Source organism: Pongo abelii, chromosome 9 (genome assembly GCF_028885655.2).
Source record: "Pongo abelii isolate AG06213 chromosome 9, NHGRI_mPonAbe1-v2.0_pri, whole genome shotgun sequence".
Taxonomy (NCBI): Eukaryota; Metazoa; Chordata; class Mammalia; order Primates; family Hominidae; genus Pongo; species Pongo abelii.
The window spans coordinates 81,786,734-81,803,049 of record NC_071994.2 but is presented as its reverse complement, the minus strand read 5'-3'; the positions used below and the strand labels follow the sequence as shown (position 1 = coordinate 81,803,049).

Sequence of the window (16,316 nt, the reverse complement as noted above, 5' to 3'; positions counted from 1 at the left end):
AAAGACCCTTTGTGCTAACTTCTGAATTTTGAGAGCACTGAATTTTGATTATCTTTCATTTTTTCTTTTGACTGGTATCAAGAACACCCCTTTCACCTGATGACTGTTAAGTAGCAGCATTTCCCATAAGAACCCCGCCACCCTCTCTGTGGGACCATTATGCCTGGGTTTCTTGAGGTGGCACATCTTCCCTTTTTGCCCACCTCCGCACCCCCAGCATATTAGTCAGGCCACTTGATTTTAAGTTAGAGGAACCAGCCTGAGGTAGGTTAAGCAAAAAAAGTGGGACTTATTATAAGAAAGCAAAAATATATATCTTGTGACAAACAAGGTCAGAAATGCAGATGAGGATGAGAAAACTATCTGGACTCTCCAACTCTTATCTCTGCCTCTTTCTATGTGGCCACTTTATTCTTCTCCCTGTGAGAGCTGGCTTTCTTTGGTCTCTGATCCACATGGAAAAAGGCAGGATTATTTCCAGCTCCCAAATGCATCTATGACAATCCAACCATCTAAAAATAAATAAATAAATAAATACTAATTTTGTTGGTCTAACTTCCAAATTTATGGGGCAAGAACTCTGAATGGACACGATGGCAATGTCTAGTCTAAGCAGCTGTGGCCAGGAAGAAAGTATTCTTGCTGAAAGAGGCGGCCATAGGTCTATACTATGGAAGCAGGGGGCAGGAGAGATCATTGTAAACTGAGTAGACTCTGAAATATGTCCACTACTTCTTCTAATGAAGTTATCCGTTTTCTGAGAAGTCTCCTGACAATCAGAACGGTGAATCCAGAATCAGAGACTTGAAGACCAAAATGACAATTTGCAGTGGCTACCATGGGGACTTGGCAAGGTGAGAATGTTGTAGAATGAGGGCAGGGCCACATCTTTCTGCCCATAGCTGTGTTCTTATGTCCAACTTGGTAGCTGGCACCCAGTGAAAATGAGAGAACTGTTTGTTAAATGATATGTAAACTTCAAGGGAAAAGCAGTGTTCATCATACCTCCTAAGTGGTGGGAAAGAAGAGTAAGAAAGAAGAAAAAGGTGAGAAAGAAGTATTTCCCATGTTAACATTTTGGAGATGGCATTGGATTGATAAGAGTGACACGTAGCACCTGCCCTGTTCCAAGAGGGGACTGGATAAGCGTTTTTAGTGTCTGGTATTTTGAAAGTGGCATCAGTGATTGGAGGAGTCTTTTTATGGCTGTTGAGGCAAATCCTGTACGTAATACAGGAAGCTATGTGTATTAAAGAATGTAGGTTTGCAATGGAAAAGCCTGTCTCATATGGGAAGACTGGAAAACAGTGAACAATTCCATGAGCTATAAGTAAAGACTGTCTTCACTATAGAAAACTTCATGTTCTAAAAATTTACACTTATCGCATTATTTCCTATAGCAATCTAGATCACTGAGATGGAAATATTTTCAATTATAAACACAGACTTGAGTGGATAATTTGTTGTTTTCTTAGAGGTCCTTGAATTGTTTTACTTTTTATTTTTATTAATCACTGTGTCTATTTGTAAGGTATACACTGTACTCACCTGTAAGTTATGTGCCTTGTTAAATAAATGTAAATAAGTAGTTCTGTGGAGTGTGGTGTTAGAAAGGGGAAATAATAAACACATCCTTTAGTTAGAAGGAAAGTAGGTGAGTTCTTTTGTTGTTATTTGTTCTTAGTCAAGTGACATTCCTACAAATGAGAGACTGAAGTCAGTGATCTCTAAAATATGCTTATGTGCTATTATATTACAATTTTTTAACCAAAAAGTTGAGAACTTTTTCTCCTAAACTATTTAGGAGAAACAGATTTCTGGGAAGCAAATCTAAGAAGTAGTCCTAAGTATGAGAATGACTTGTGGGAAAACAGAAACAAAACAATCGTATTGCATCATTGTTTATAAACAATTGTTTATAAACAAGGGGGAATTAAGAAAATAACCAAAACATTCAACATCAAACCAAAGGTCACATGAATTCAATGTATTTTCCAGAGAGAATATAAGGTGATATAAAATTATAATTTTGAAAACTATGTAAAATCTTGGAACTTACACAGTACCGTGCTCAGTCTACACTCCCATGTACTTACACATGAACTAAGGCTGAAAGAAATGTATCAAAATGTTAATACTAATTGCATCAGGACTAACAGATCTGTTTTCTTTCTTTATTCTATTTTCTATATTTCTGGTCTGGTAATGTCATTTGGCATAACAGAAAACAAAATATTAGATAAATAATGCCAGCAAAAGTTCAACCAGAAGGAAGAATAAAGAGCTAGTGCCCAATGTCAAGCACTTTATTTGCTTTTAAAGATAAAGGATTTAAGTGTGTGTGGCAAAGAGAACAAGATAACATGCAATCACAGGTTAGAGCTGTAACATGTGGTCAGACTGAGGAGGAGATGTTAAAGAGCTGTGATCAACGGGAGGACAATTAACCCTAATTTAACATTCATCTCATGTGCTTCCATAGAAGCACAGCATCTAAAATAGGAAGATGATGGTGCCACTCTGCCTTGAAACAAACTACACTTGAAACATGAATCAACTGGAGTTTATTCAAAGAAGGCATAAAAGATGGTCTGGGATTCAGAAATAATAAACTGGAGGAACTGGGGATATTCAACTGAAAAAGGAGAAAACTCAGGGATTTAAATTGCTCTAGAGGGAGAGGGCAAGATGGCTGACTAGATGCAGCCAAGTAGAACAGCTGCCACTGAGGGACCAAGATGACTGGCTCACTCCTAACAGATCTTCAGAGGGAAGGCACCGAGAGTGGATGGAGGGAGGACACAGGAGCTGGGCTCAAGGGGGAGGAAGCTGGGAACCTGAAGGAGGCTACCACACACTAGGACTCATTCCTGGCCCCGAACAACTCCCAGGGAATGGGTGAGTTGAACTGGCCAACAGCAACCTGCTCTCACCACCTGCCTCTGGAATCCAAGCAAGAGGAGGCCCCTTGACTATCATGGCCACTCATCGATGCAGAGAGCTGCTTAGAGAACTCATAGGGGCAGCACATAGCTGATGTGGAGCCCAGAGGGTTCGGTGCAAGAGCACCTGTAGCACAGCACCACCAGGAAGGTCCATCTCCCTAGGCTCAACTTGGAGACATCAGCCATAGGAGACATTAGCCCTAGGGACACTGATGGACCTGAACTCTGTAGGGCAATCTTGCTGACCAGACGGGGTCAGTCTGACTTGAGCACCCTTTGATCCACTGGCCTCTTCTGGGGACCCAGCCTCGTAGCACCTGCTTGCAGGGCAGCTTTGGGACTCCTAGGGGCTACATCATAGCTCCTGCATGGGAAGATTGTCCTTGATAGGCAGAAAGATCTAGCAGAGCAGCCCCCACAGTCGAATACCAGCCCGCCTGCTCCCTCCCACACTGCAGAATCCCTGGGGCCCACAGCAACCATCCACATCACTTTTCCAGCATGTATGTGCGTGGACAGGTTTTAGCTTTCTCACCCAGCCAGTGTGCATATGCCCTGCCCTGCCACTGCTGTTGTGGGAGTGCACTTTGCCCCCACTCCCCACTGGACCACCACTGCAGTCAGAGCCTTGGTGGGCGAAGAGCCAGTGAGCTGCAACCAGCCACAGCCACGTTAGCACTCTGTCCTTGTGTCAATACTGCCATGGAAGTAAAACAAGGCCCAGAGAACAGCGGGTATTCCCCACCCTGAGAGCCCACCACGGCCTGTGGCCAAAGACAGTGCACCCAGACCTGTGCCTAACAGTGTTCTGTCCCTTTTCTGACACCACCACCAGTGTGACCACATGCATAGTTGCCAGCAGGGGCCTGCCAACCCCACAAGCTGGTTCTGCCACTGTGGTGAACCTACACGGAAGCAGGCACACCAGTACCCACTAGTACCCTGCAGTGACTGAGAAGCATGCACCTCACCGCGCTGCCACTGCTGTTTCTCACACATGCAAATGAAGATGGATCCCACTGCCACCACTCTATGAAATGCTTTGGCTGACACCACACATCAGAATAGTGACCAGTGGTCAGGGAGCACCTTGGCCAAGAAGACAAAGTTGGGGCATGAAACAAGTTTCTCAGACCACACAGTCCAGGAACTAGGAGCTGAGCATTGGCCCCCTAAAATCTTCCAGAAATGAAGCTAGTCGTCTGAATCCATCCTGTACCACAATCAAACCCTTAAGGTTACCAAATAGGATAAAGGAAGAAAAAAAAAGACTATCCAAAGGTCAGCAACTTCAAAGATCATACTACTATCTTTACAAAACTTAAATTTATAAGAAAGAAACAACCCCATAAAAAAGTGGGCAAAGGACATGAACAGGCACTTTCCCAAAGAAGACATACATGCATATGAAAAGAAGCTCAACATCACTGATCATTAGAGAAATGCAAATCAAAACCACAATGAAATACCATCTCACATCAGTCAGAATGGCTATTATTTAAAAGTCAGAAAATAAAAAGAAGCAGGTGCTGGCGAGGTTGTGGAGAAAAAGGAACACTTTTACAGTGTTAGTGAAAGTGTAAATTAGTTCAATCTTTGTGAAAAACAATGTGGCTATTCCTCAAAAACCTAAAAACAGAACTACCATGGGACCCAGCAATCCCATTACTGGGTATATACCCAAAGGAATATGAATCATTCTATTATAAAGACATGCACATGTGTGTTCATTCCAGCACTATTCACAATAGCAAAGACATGAAACCAACCTAAATGCATATCCATGGTGGACTGGGTAAGGAAAATGTGGCACATATACACCACAAAATACTATGCAACCATAAAAAAGAACGAGATCATTTCTTTTGTGGGAACATGGACACGGCTGGAGGCTATTATCCTAGGCAAACTAATGCAGGAACAGAAAACCAAATACTGCATGTTCTCACTTATAAGTGGGAGCTAAATTATGAACACATGAAAACATAAAGGGGAAAAATAGAAACTGGGGCCTATCAAAGGGTGGAAAGTGGGAAGACGGAGAGGATAAGGAAAAATAACTAATGGATACTAGACATAATACCTGAGTGATGAAATAATCTATAAACAAACCCCAATGACACGGGTTTCCCTATATAATAAACCTGCACATGTACCCCTGAACTTACATGTTAAGAAGTAAATTGCTCTAGAGTTGCTATGAATTAAAGAGAGGATACTGGCTTGTAGGGTCACATGGGAAAGAATTATGACCAATGAATTGAAGCTATTGGCTGATCAATTTCAACATAAGAGCTGTGCTGCCTCTGGGGAAATTAAGTACCCCATCAGCAGAGATGCACAGTATGAGTCTGCAGAGATGAGAATGTTGTAAAAAAAAGAAATGAAGGACTGAACAGCAGAGGATAAAGACCTTTAAGGTCCCTTTAAGCTCTGAGGTTTGGTGGTCTCAAGAACTCCAAAATTCCTCTTGTTACTGATTTCTAGTTATATTCCATTGTGGTCAGAGAAGATACTTGATATACTTTCAATTATTTTGAATTTTTAACACTAGTTTTGTACCCTAACATATGGTGTATCCTTGGGAATGATCCATGTGCTCAGGAGAAGAATGTATATTCTGCAGTCATCAGATGAAATGTTCTATAAATATATCTATTAGGTCCATTTAGTCTATAGTGCAGATTAAGTCTGATGTATGTTTGTTGATTTTGTCTGGATGATCTGTCCAATTCTTAAAGTGGGACATTGATGTCTCTAGCTATTATTGTATTGAGGTCTATCTCTCTTTGGCTCTAATAATATTTGCTTTATATATTTTGGTTCACCAGTGTTAGGTACATATATATTTATAGTTGTTACATCTTCTTGCTGATTTCATACTTTTGAACTTCTTTGTCTCTTTTTATAGTGTTTGTCTTGAAATCTATTTTGTTTGCTATAAGTAGAGATTCCGGCTGGGCATGGTGGCTCATGCCTGTAATCACAACATTTTGGGAGGCCAAGCCGGGCAGATCACAAGGTCAGGAGTTTGAGACAAGCCTGGCCAACAAGGTCAAACCCCTTCTCTACTAAAAATACAAAAATTACATGGGCATGGAGATGTGTGCCTGTAATTTCAGCTACTCGGGAGGCTGAGGCAGGAGAATAGCTGGAACCCGGGAGGTGGAGGTTGCAGCGAGCCAAGATTGCACCACTGCACTCCAGCTTGGGCAGCAGAGCAAGACTCCATCTCAAAAAGAAAAAAAAAAGTATAGCTTCTGCAGTTCTTTCTTTTTTTCTATTTGCATGGAATATCTTTTTCTTTTTCCATCCATTTATTTTCAGTCTCTGTCTTTATGGGTGAAGTATGTTTCCCATAGGCAACAGATCATTGGGTTTGTTTTCTTATCCATTCACCACTCTATGACTTTTGTTGTTTTTGGACTCTGTGCCTTTTGATTGGAGACTTTAGTCCATTTATATTCACTGTTATTATTGATAAGTTAGGACTTTCTCCTGCCATATTGTTATTTATTTTTGCTTGTTTTGTAGTCTTCTCTTTCTTTTTTCTTTTATTCTCGTCTGCCATTTAGTGAAGGTGATTTTCTCTGGTGATATTATTTAGTTTCTTGCTTTTTTATATTTTGTATATCTATTGTATGCTTTTTGATTTGAGGTTATCATGAGGCTTGTAAATACTATCTTATAACCCATTATTTTAAACTATGACAACTTAACACTGACTGCATAAACAAACTAATAAACAAACTAACAAAGCAAAGAGAAAACTAATAAACTCTTTGTCCCCCTGATTTTTAGCTTTTTGTTGTTTCTATTTATATTTTATTGTACTATGCATATCTTGAAAAGTTGTAGTTATTATTTTTGATTGGTTTCTCTTTTAGCCTTTCTCCTCAAGATATGAGTAGTTTACATGCCACAATTATAGTGTTATAATATTGTATTAGGCCATTTTCATGCTGCTGATAAAGACATACCCAAGACTGGGAAGAAAAAGAGGTTTAATTAGACTTACAGTTCCACATGGCTGGGGAGGCCTCAGAATCATGGCAGAAGATGAAATGTACTTCTTGCATGGTGGCAGCAAGAGAAAATGAGTGAGATGCAAAAGTGGAAACCCTTGATAAACCCATCAGATCTCATGAGACTTGTTCAGTACCACGAGAACAGTATGGGTTCTTCCCCATGATTCAAATGATCTCCCACCAGGTCCCTCTCATAACACGTGGGAATTATGGGAGTAAAATTCAAGATGAGATTTGGGTGGGGACACAGAGCCAAACCATATCAAATATTCTCTGTTTTTCTGTGTACTTATTATTACCAGTGATTTTTGAACCTTCAGATGATTTCTTGTTATTCATCAACATTCTTTTCTTTCAAATTGAAGAACTCCCTTTAGTATTTCTTGTAGGATAGGTCTGGTATTAATGAAATTCCTCAGCTTTTGTTTGTCTGGGAAAGTCTTTATTTCTCCTTCATGTTTAAAGGATATCTTTATTTCTCCTTCATGTTTAAAGGATTTCTCCTTCATGTTTAAAGGATATTTTTCTAGAATAAAAGGTTTTATTTTCCTTCAGCACTTTAATTATGTCAGTCTCTCCTGGTCTGTAAGGTGTCCACTGAAAAGCCTGCTGCCAACATACTGGAGCTCCGTTGTATGTTACTTGTTTCTTTTCTCTTGTGTCTTTTCCAATTCTTTCTTGATCATTGACCTTTGGAAGTTTGATTGTTAAATACCTTGAGATAGCCTTCTCTGGGTTAAATCCACTTGGTGTTCTATAACCTTCTTGTACTTGTGTACTGATATCTTTCTCTAGGTGTGGGAAGCTCTCTGTTATTATCCCTTTGAGTAAACTTTCTACCCCTGTCTCTTTCTCTACCTCCTCTTTAAGACCAATAACTCTTAGATTTGCCTTTTTAGGCTGTTTTCTGATAGAGGTCTAGTTTTTTTCTTCTCTGTATGGATATCCAGTTTTCCTAGCACCATTTATTGAAGAGACTGTCCTTTCTTCAATGCACATTCTTGACACCTTTGTCGAAAAGAGTTGACTTTAAATGAGTAGATTTCTTTCTGGGTTCTGTCTTCTGTTTCATTGGTATACATGTATTCGTTTTTATGCTAATATCATGCTGGTTTGATTACATACCTTGTAATTTATTTTGAAGTCAGGTAGTGTGGTGCCTCCAGCATTCTTTTTGCTCAGCATTTCTTTGGCCATTCTGGCCCTTTTTTGGTTTTATATAAATCTTAGGATTTTTTTTCCTATTTCTGTGAAGAATGTAAGTAATATTTTTATAGGGATTGTACTGAATCTGTAGATTGCTTTGGGTAGTATGAGCATTTTTACAATATTGATTCTCCAAATCCATGAACATGGAATATCTTTTCATGTTTTGTATCCTCTTCAATTTCTTTTATCAATGTGTTATAGTATTTATTATTGAAATATTTCACTTTTTAAGTTTATTTCTAGGTATTTTATTTCTAGCTATTGTAAATGGGATTACTTTTATGGTTTCTTTTCCAGTTGTTTATGGCAGACTCCTAACATGAGTTAAGAGTCAAGTTCAAGAAAGTCAGCTCAAACAGGTCTTATCTAGCAAAATAATTTTTGATAATTAAACACCAGAAACTCAAGCTAGAAGACTGAAGAATAAACAATCTTGAGAATGTAATGCGTTTAGAGAATTAAGACAAGCAGTTTACATCACAAGAAGACAGACTCTGGGCCAAAAAATGTAGAGCAATTATTTGTAATGAATTTAGCTAGGTCCCTGACATAAAAATGCTTGATCATGACTAAATTATTCACTTGTTCTGTCTTATGCTGATTCACTCAGTCCATATAGTAATGCATCAGACATTTATTGAGCACTTACTATAAGTCAGAAACTCTACTAGTTACTGAAAATTAAAACAATAAGATATATAAAAAATATCATACAATAACCTGACACCATTTAGTAAACTGTCACAACCTAAACTTCTAAATGCTAGGTAAAATTAGAAATTAGATGCTGCAAGAGTCTGGTGGGTGTGCACCTGAGTGAGCCTTTGGTTGCCAAAGGAGCTTTCTAGAGGAGACGATAATTGCGTGAATCCTGAGCATGAACGAAGTCAGGCAGGCAAGAGATTTTTGTGAGAACAGGGGAGGCATGTTTTTCTAGGCAGAGAGATCCTCATACTCACAGGCCTGGTGATGGCAAATGTGTGAATTTCTAGAGATGCAAATGAATTAGTATGTCTGGGTGGAGACACCAAGTTGGGATGGAAAGGAAGCTGGGATCAGGTCCTGAAGAGCATTATAAATCCTGTTAAGATGTCTTGCCTTGACCCTCAAAGTGGGAAGCCTCTTCAAGCAAAGAAGTAATTTAATGAGATGTGCTTTTTAGAAAGAACAGGGAGAAAAAAAAAGGTATTTAATATTCCAATAGAGGGTTTTCATTAAACTTTTATTAGTTACTTTTGCTGAGGGCTAGTGTTGGTCTCTACTCACCAGAAAAGATAACCGTATAATATATATATGAAGTTGTAGCTGAAGAAGTAAAAGCAAGGCAATTGTAATACACACTCTTTCTCTCTGTACCCTATACCCAAGCCTGCCTTGACATATGGTTCTATCAGAATGTGTCCAAATTGTACTCCTTGCACACAAATATTTTCATCTCCACAAAAGTGATAACTCTTTTCTTGCTTCTCTTTATAGATCAATGTTCATTGGAGCTTGGATTTGTCATGGGTCTCTGGTGACAAACATTGGTTATATTGGTGAGTTATATGGTTCTTCACTTCTCATTTGTCACCTTTTGTCATGAGCCAAGTTATGGTGAAAGCTTGATTTGATTAATTTTCTCTATTCTTGGGTCATTTTTATTCATAATTCTCAAATCTATCCCAAAGTCTTCAGAGTCCTGCCCACACCCGTACCTAGTATATTACTCTGGATATATAGTTATAACATACATCTTTAGAGGTATACTTCCCTTGGGCCACAGTTGCATTGTGGAAGAGTTGTGTATAAACCAAATGTTCATGAAGCATATATAAAATGTAAATCCCCTAGAATGCTTTTGTGTTTGAAGGAATCCTGTTACAAAGTGACAAATATATCTGAAAAAAAATCACTTTTTTGTCTTGTTCAAAAACTGATCATTTATTCACATTGCAAATATACCTGATGTTCAATAACGCAATTTTGCTTCTGTAACTCCTTCGGTTTGATATGTTATTGAAATGTTGGTAACAAGATGAAAAGCTTACCCCAGATTGGAAAATAAATCAAAGGGCAGACATTAAACGAGATATTTTAAAACTTTCTGAAAAGATTTCTGACCTTCACATAAGCTGCATTCTAATGGAAGAATGGAATATATTTCCAGACATGTTATCTATTCTAGTCTCTTCTTCAGAGCATGTTTTGTTGTTTTTGTATGGGATATTGTTCTTTTTTGTGTGAGAGAAAGGTTGATTTGGAGTTTTGTTTATTGGTAGGCACAATACCTAGAGTTGTGTGATAAGAAGCTGGTTTTTTGTTTCTATAAAAAAAGAGTTGATTCTGGAGACTGAGTTGTTTCTTGTTTTTAGCAGAACATATTTCTGGATGCATAAATGCAGATTGGAAATAATAAATGTACTCAGAAGGCACAGTTAACATAACACATTTTTTTTCATACCCACACATTTTGCCTCGTACCACTAGCAGTAATTTGGGGAAAACAGAAACAAGTCCAAAAAATATAATTCACTTTACAGTAATTGGCTTCTTATTTATAGTTTTCCCCATACTAACACCTTTGTCAATGTTTTACTACCTCTTTATACACTCCTGGAAGGACAATTTTTGGATTTTTCTAAGGCAGCCATGATTTTCTATCCTATTGTTTCCACTGTTACATTTGCAGTAACAAACCTTGTGATTTTGGTTGAGAACATAATGTCTGTATATGTCCTCCAGCAACCTCTCCACATACTACTCCATCCCTTCCCACATTCCCATCAGCACATATCACAAATTCTTTACTATTTTTATTTTTGGTTCTAAGCCAATTCCATTTCTATTTCTCCCATCCAAGTACAATGTAATCACTTTTGGATTGTCGGCACATTGTTGAAAACATTGTTATACTCAAATCCTTTTCATTTTTTAACAGCATAAAAAACAAAATCAGAATTTCAATTACCTTTGAAAAACATATTGTGCACATCTTAAAATCCCAAAATGCCACCTGAAATAAGTTGCAAGTAATATTTTAGTTGTGTTCCTCAGCACACCTGCAGGAAATTATTTACACCCTTACCATACTGTTTAATCTGGTTCAATTGCAAACATTAATATAGAACAGAGCAGCAAATAAATGGTCAGTACAATTATGTATGTAATGGGGAAATATTTTATTTCCTCATTTGAAATCAGTTTTTACTTTTTGGTAAGTGAGATAGAATGATTTGTCTGTAATCTGAACAAAAATATTTCTGCCAATACTCTATTAAAAATAGAAAGAAAATAGTGTTCTCAACACACAAGTGATTACCCTTTTAGCTGATATGTTTTGCTCTTTTTTCCTTAGCTTTTTGAATGGTCTAGTAAATTCTAGCTTTCCAAAGTGAGACACTTAAAATCTAAAAGAAGTAATCTAAGAAGCACAGTCAATGAATGTTTCATTTTACGTTGAGGCTAAAGTTTCTAATTTTGGATTTTTAAAAAAATACATGTTCTCATCTGGTATTCACCTTTAATGTTAAATATTCTAATAGCTACTTCATAATTCATATCTGGTTAATTTTTAAAATTTCTGCATTGATGTGACATGAATGCTATCAAAATTAAATAATTTTATATTATCCTTTAGTGGTATCAGTATCACATTCTACATTTTTCTTAATTCAGGAATTGAGCTACTAGTATTCTGTATTAAAATGTATAATAATATCAGAAGTACAAATCTTTCTCCTTAGTGCTAAACCTGATTCTTTGTCAGTTTAACCAATTTAAACCAGAACTCTGGTTTTCTGGTTCAGTTCTGGAAAATATAGTGTTCTAGTTATTACCTTTGCCCATCAGGGTAGGAAAATTGGGTTATTCATTTGATGGTGGAGCCTCCAAAGATGAATATTAAGGAAGTGTGGGCTGACAAGTATTCTACTTCCTTAACTTTAAAACAAAGTCAATTATGAAACAGACCATTAATTCAATAATGGCGGGGCAGTCATTGGCAGGTAAGGCGGTGAAATAAATGTCAAAATTAGCTTAAAAAACTCCTGCTCTATAACATTAATTTACCCATATACCCACCATTTATTTTAAGTGTCATGATCAAAATTTGAATCTAATCCTTCTTAACACTTAGAATTCTTCGGAATCCCTTTTGGCCATCTGCAGTTAGGCATTGCATCGGGGCTGAGCCTAATTTACATCTCATGTCCTCTTTAACACCTTTGCAATTGACAGTGCAATTTCTTTTTTTTTTTTTTTTTTTTTTTTTTTGAGGTGGACTCTCGCTCTGTCGCCCCGGCTGGAGTGCAGTGGCACGATCTCGGCTCACTGCAAGCTCCGCCTCCCAGGTTCACGCCATTCTGCCTCAGCCTCCCAAGTAGCTGGGACTACAGGCATCCGCCACCATGCCCAGCTAATTTTTTTGTATTTTTAGTAGAGATGGGGTTTCACTGTGTTAGCCAGGATGGTCTCGATTTCCTGGCCTCATGATCCACCCGCCTCCGCCTTCCGAAGTGCTGGGATTACAGGCATAAGCCACCGCGCCCGGCCCTACAGTGCAATTTCAAGGCAAACGGAGGAAGACCACAATTTGATCTAGATTAGCTATATGGTTAAACTCATGGCTCCTTTTTGTTATTCCCTTAATTAAACTAGTTATCTCTAGAGATTAAAAAATTTCTGTTTCAGCCTAACCTTCTACCAGATATCATAGGCACCTAAGTTGTAGTTCTTGAAACATTGCTTATCCACATTTACCTTAACTAGACTTGAAAATTCTATGAAGCACTCGAAGGTACTTGGTGTTTTCCAATGCCTTTAATTGCATTGCTGGGAATGTGCCGGTTGTCCTCTGCAGGCATTAAATTTTTGCTATAGTGTGACATCACAATGCAGTCTTGCTGAAGCCATTTTGAGCAATTATTATACATCTAGATTTGATGTAAAATTTAACCACATATGGTGCTACCAATGCAAATATATCAACTCAGCTGTTAGTCTGAACAGATCTACCTCCTGTGCATTGCCAAGTTCATACATGTACAGGCAATAACAACTCTGTCACAAAGTATTCCTCTTCCTAGGAGCTAAAGAGTTATTTTCTGACATCCCTTGTAATATACATTCCGATTTCAGAATAATTAAAATGTGAAAAGGTGTTTCTCTTAGAATTAAGGAAATAGAGCAGTTAACATTTCAAAGGACCAGTATCTCCTGTATAAACATAAAAATGGACTTAAGCTATCAACATTCACTCTAGTACCTTCAGAGGTATCACCTAAGTCTCTTCCTCTCTTTTGTTCTCATCCTTATCCTCTTTTATTTCCTTTCTCCCTCTCATTCTCCTGAATAGTTGTACATGTATGCCTCACTCCCTGTTTATCTTTCTGAAAGAAAATAGAATTGTTACTGTTTTTGTGATAATTTTCATTACAAGGTATAATACGATTGCTTAGAATGGTAGTATCTATTTACTGTGAGTCTATCACTGGGATGACCATACCTTTATCACAGGACAGTCCATGTACAACGCTTGTTTCCATGTAATTATGAACAGGACTCTGTTCAGCTCTAAAAGTGTCCTGATTTGGTTGATAAATTCCATGAATTGGTTAAGAGTCACAAACTAAATCACAAAATACTTCCAGCTGAGCAAGTGACTATGAAGTCCTTATGTCCATCAACACGAGCAGCTGAAGACTGTGGAAGTATCATTTTCCTCATGTTGGAAAACGAAGAAACAAACTGAGTATAAGTTACCCAAAGAAACTGAAGAAGGGGTTAGGGGACCTTAGCTGGGAAGGTGACAAGGACTCTTGCAGACAGACCTACTGGCAAGAAATAAGGTAAATAGAAGCAGTAAGGAGGCAGGGCTTAAACTGAGAAGGCAGGAAGCCAGGCGGGGAGTCCTTGGTCGTGCACCAGCCCTGTGGGGCTCAAGTTTAACCCTTGTAGGGTCAGAAATCTGTTTTTAATGAATATCACAGTGACTTGGGTGCCTCTGTTTTTCTCATTCTATTCCTTTGGTGTTTTTCTCAGTGCTTGGCAATGTTATTTTGAGAGCTCAGAGGCTCCCCACTATGTAACAAAGGCCTTTCTCTACCCTGAGGCTAGATTTTAAAAGCAGAACATCATAGTCTTGGGAACTGGTTCAGCTTGGGAGCATTAGAAATCCCAACCCCAAGGGGAAGGCAAGACTTTCCAGGACAGAGTCCTTCTATCTAGATACTTTAAAACTGTGGCAGGTTCTGCGCATTGTGTAACAAGGAGAATGTTCCCTTGCTGTCTTGCCCTCTGCATTTGCTTCCTCTTTCCCCAATCGTCCTTCCACATTTTTCCCCCCATTTTGTCTTCCAGTACTGCCTAGCCTCCTTCAGGCCATCTCTCATCAATAATTGTACTGTACTTTAGATAGAAGTTGATGACCCCGCTCTTTGCCTCTTAATTTTAAAGATAAGCAAACTGAATATTTTAAACTGTCTCTAAATGGAATCAGAGGAAATATTATGTTGATTTTGAACCAATTTTTTAAATTTTATTCTTAATTCATATGTCACTAGCTCTTTAGGTACAAATGCCTCTTATTCCAGTGTGCAGGCTTTTAATGATCTTTTTTTTCTCTCTCTCTCATAATTTGGTTATGTCTTCTAAACATGAGACTTTAAAACCAAGTTCCATACAGAAGGAGACCACAGATTGATTACTAGGGGTGTGCTGCATTTTGTGGAAAGGATTGTGTGCAGGCAGCAGGGAGTTCTAGAAGCCATTCAATCCTCTGTTCAACCAGTATTTACAGGGTTCCTGGTGGTTCAATGATGAAAAAGATGATGAGATAGAATTCAAGGATGAAACAAAAGTCAACAAACAGCACAGGTATAGAAGACAGAGAAATCTGGCTTCAAAGCCTGACTTTACCATTTACATAGTATAATCTCGCAGGGGTTCTCAGCTTCCCTAGTGGGAATGAACAAGACTACCGAGAGAGAGAGTGAAATGGTTTATTCAAATTAATTTTGTATATTGGGTACAGATTGATTGTTATGATTTTTTGTTTTTATTTTCGGTACAGATATTGAGTTGTGGCATATTTGTTAAAAAATAACAAATTTTTTGGCTATTAACAAAAAGCCCTAAAAATAACAAATTGGGGAGGATGTGGAAGAATTGGAATCCCGTTCACTATTGGTGGGAATGTAAAATGGTAACACCCCTGTGGTAAACACTATGGAAGTTCTTTTTTTTTTAATTCAAAACAGAATTACCATATGATCCAAAATTCAACTTCTGAGTATATACTTAAAATAATTAAAATCTGGGTCTCAAAGAGATATTTGTACATCCATGTTTATTATCAGCATTATTACAATAATTAAAATATGGAAGCAACACAGTGTCCAAAGACAGAAGAATGGATAAGCAAAATGTGGTATATATGTGTAACGAGATGTTATTCAGCTTTATTGAATAAGAAATGAAGTTCTGATGTATGCTACAACATAGATGAACTTTGATGACATTATGCCAAGTAACATAAACGAGTCACAAAATGACAAATACTTTATGATACCACTTATATGAGGAACTTGGAATAATCAGAATCATAGAGACAGAAAGTAGAACAGTGATTGCCAAGGCCCAGGGGAGGGGATGGGGAGTTACGATTTAATTTATACAGAGTTTTAGTTTTATAAGATGAAGAGTTATGGAGAAAGATGGCAGTAATGGTTGCACAGCAATATAAATATATGTAATGCCATCAAATAGTCAATTTTAGGTGGTTAAGATAGTAATTTTTTACACGAATTTTACCACAATAACCACATTTTGGAAAAAATGTTTGTTTTCCTACTGGATTGATTTGTTGTTTTAAGAAATAAAATGACAGTATAAATGAGGGTCTAGTCCCTGTTTTTTATTCTATACCATTGATCTATTTCTTGATCATTATGTAGTATCACACTATCTTGAATACAATGGGTGTATAGCAAATTTTGAAATCAGGTAGCGTTAACCATGTAACTTTGTTCTTTCAAGCTTTCTTTGGATACACTTGCATTTCCATGTAAATTTTAGAATTGGCTTGTCCATTTCACATCACGAAGTCAGAAAAATTTCAAATTAACAACTTAACATCACAACGAGAAGAACTAGA

The 16,316-nt window shown here is 37.8% G+C and overlaps 1 protein-coding gene across 3 annotated transcripts in view; it reads left to right on the top strand.

The window, feature by feature from the left end:
* TENM4 (teneurin transmembrane protein 4) overlaps window positions 1-16,316 on the top strand; it is a 3,040,222-nt gene that overhangs the window by 1,960,028 nt on the left and 1,063,878 nt on the right. For all 3 annotated transcript variants that reach the window (XM_054526090.2, XM_063711315.1, XM_054526091.2), the window contains exon 6: window positions 9,659-9,720. The gene's annotated coding sequence lies outside the window, so the exon portion shown is untranslated. The remainder of the gene's footprint in view (window positions 1-9,658; window positions 9,721-16,316) is intronic.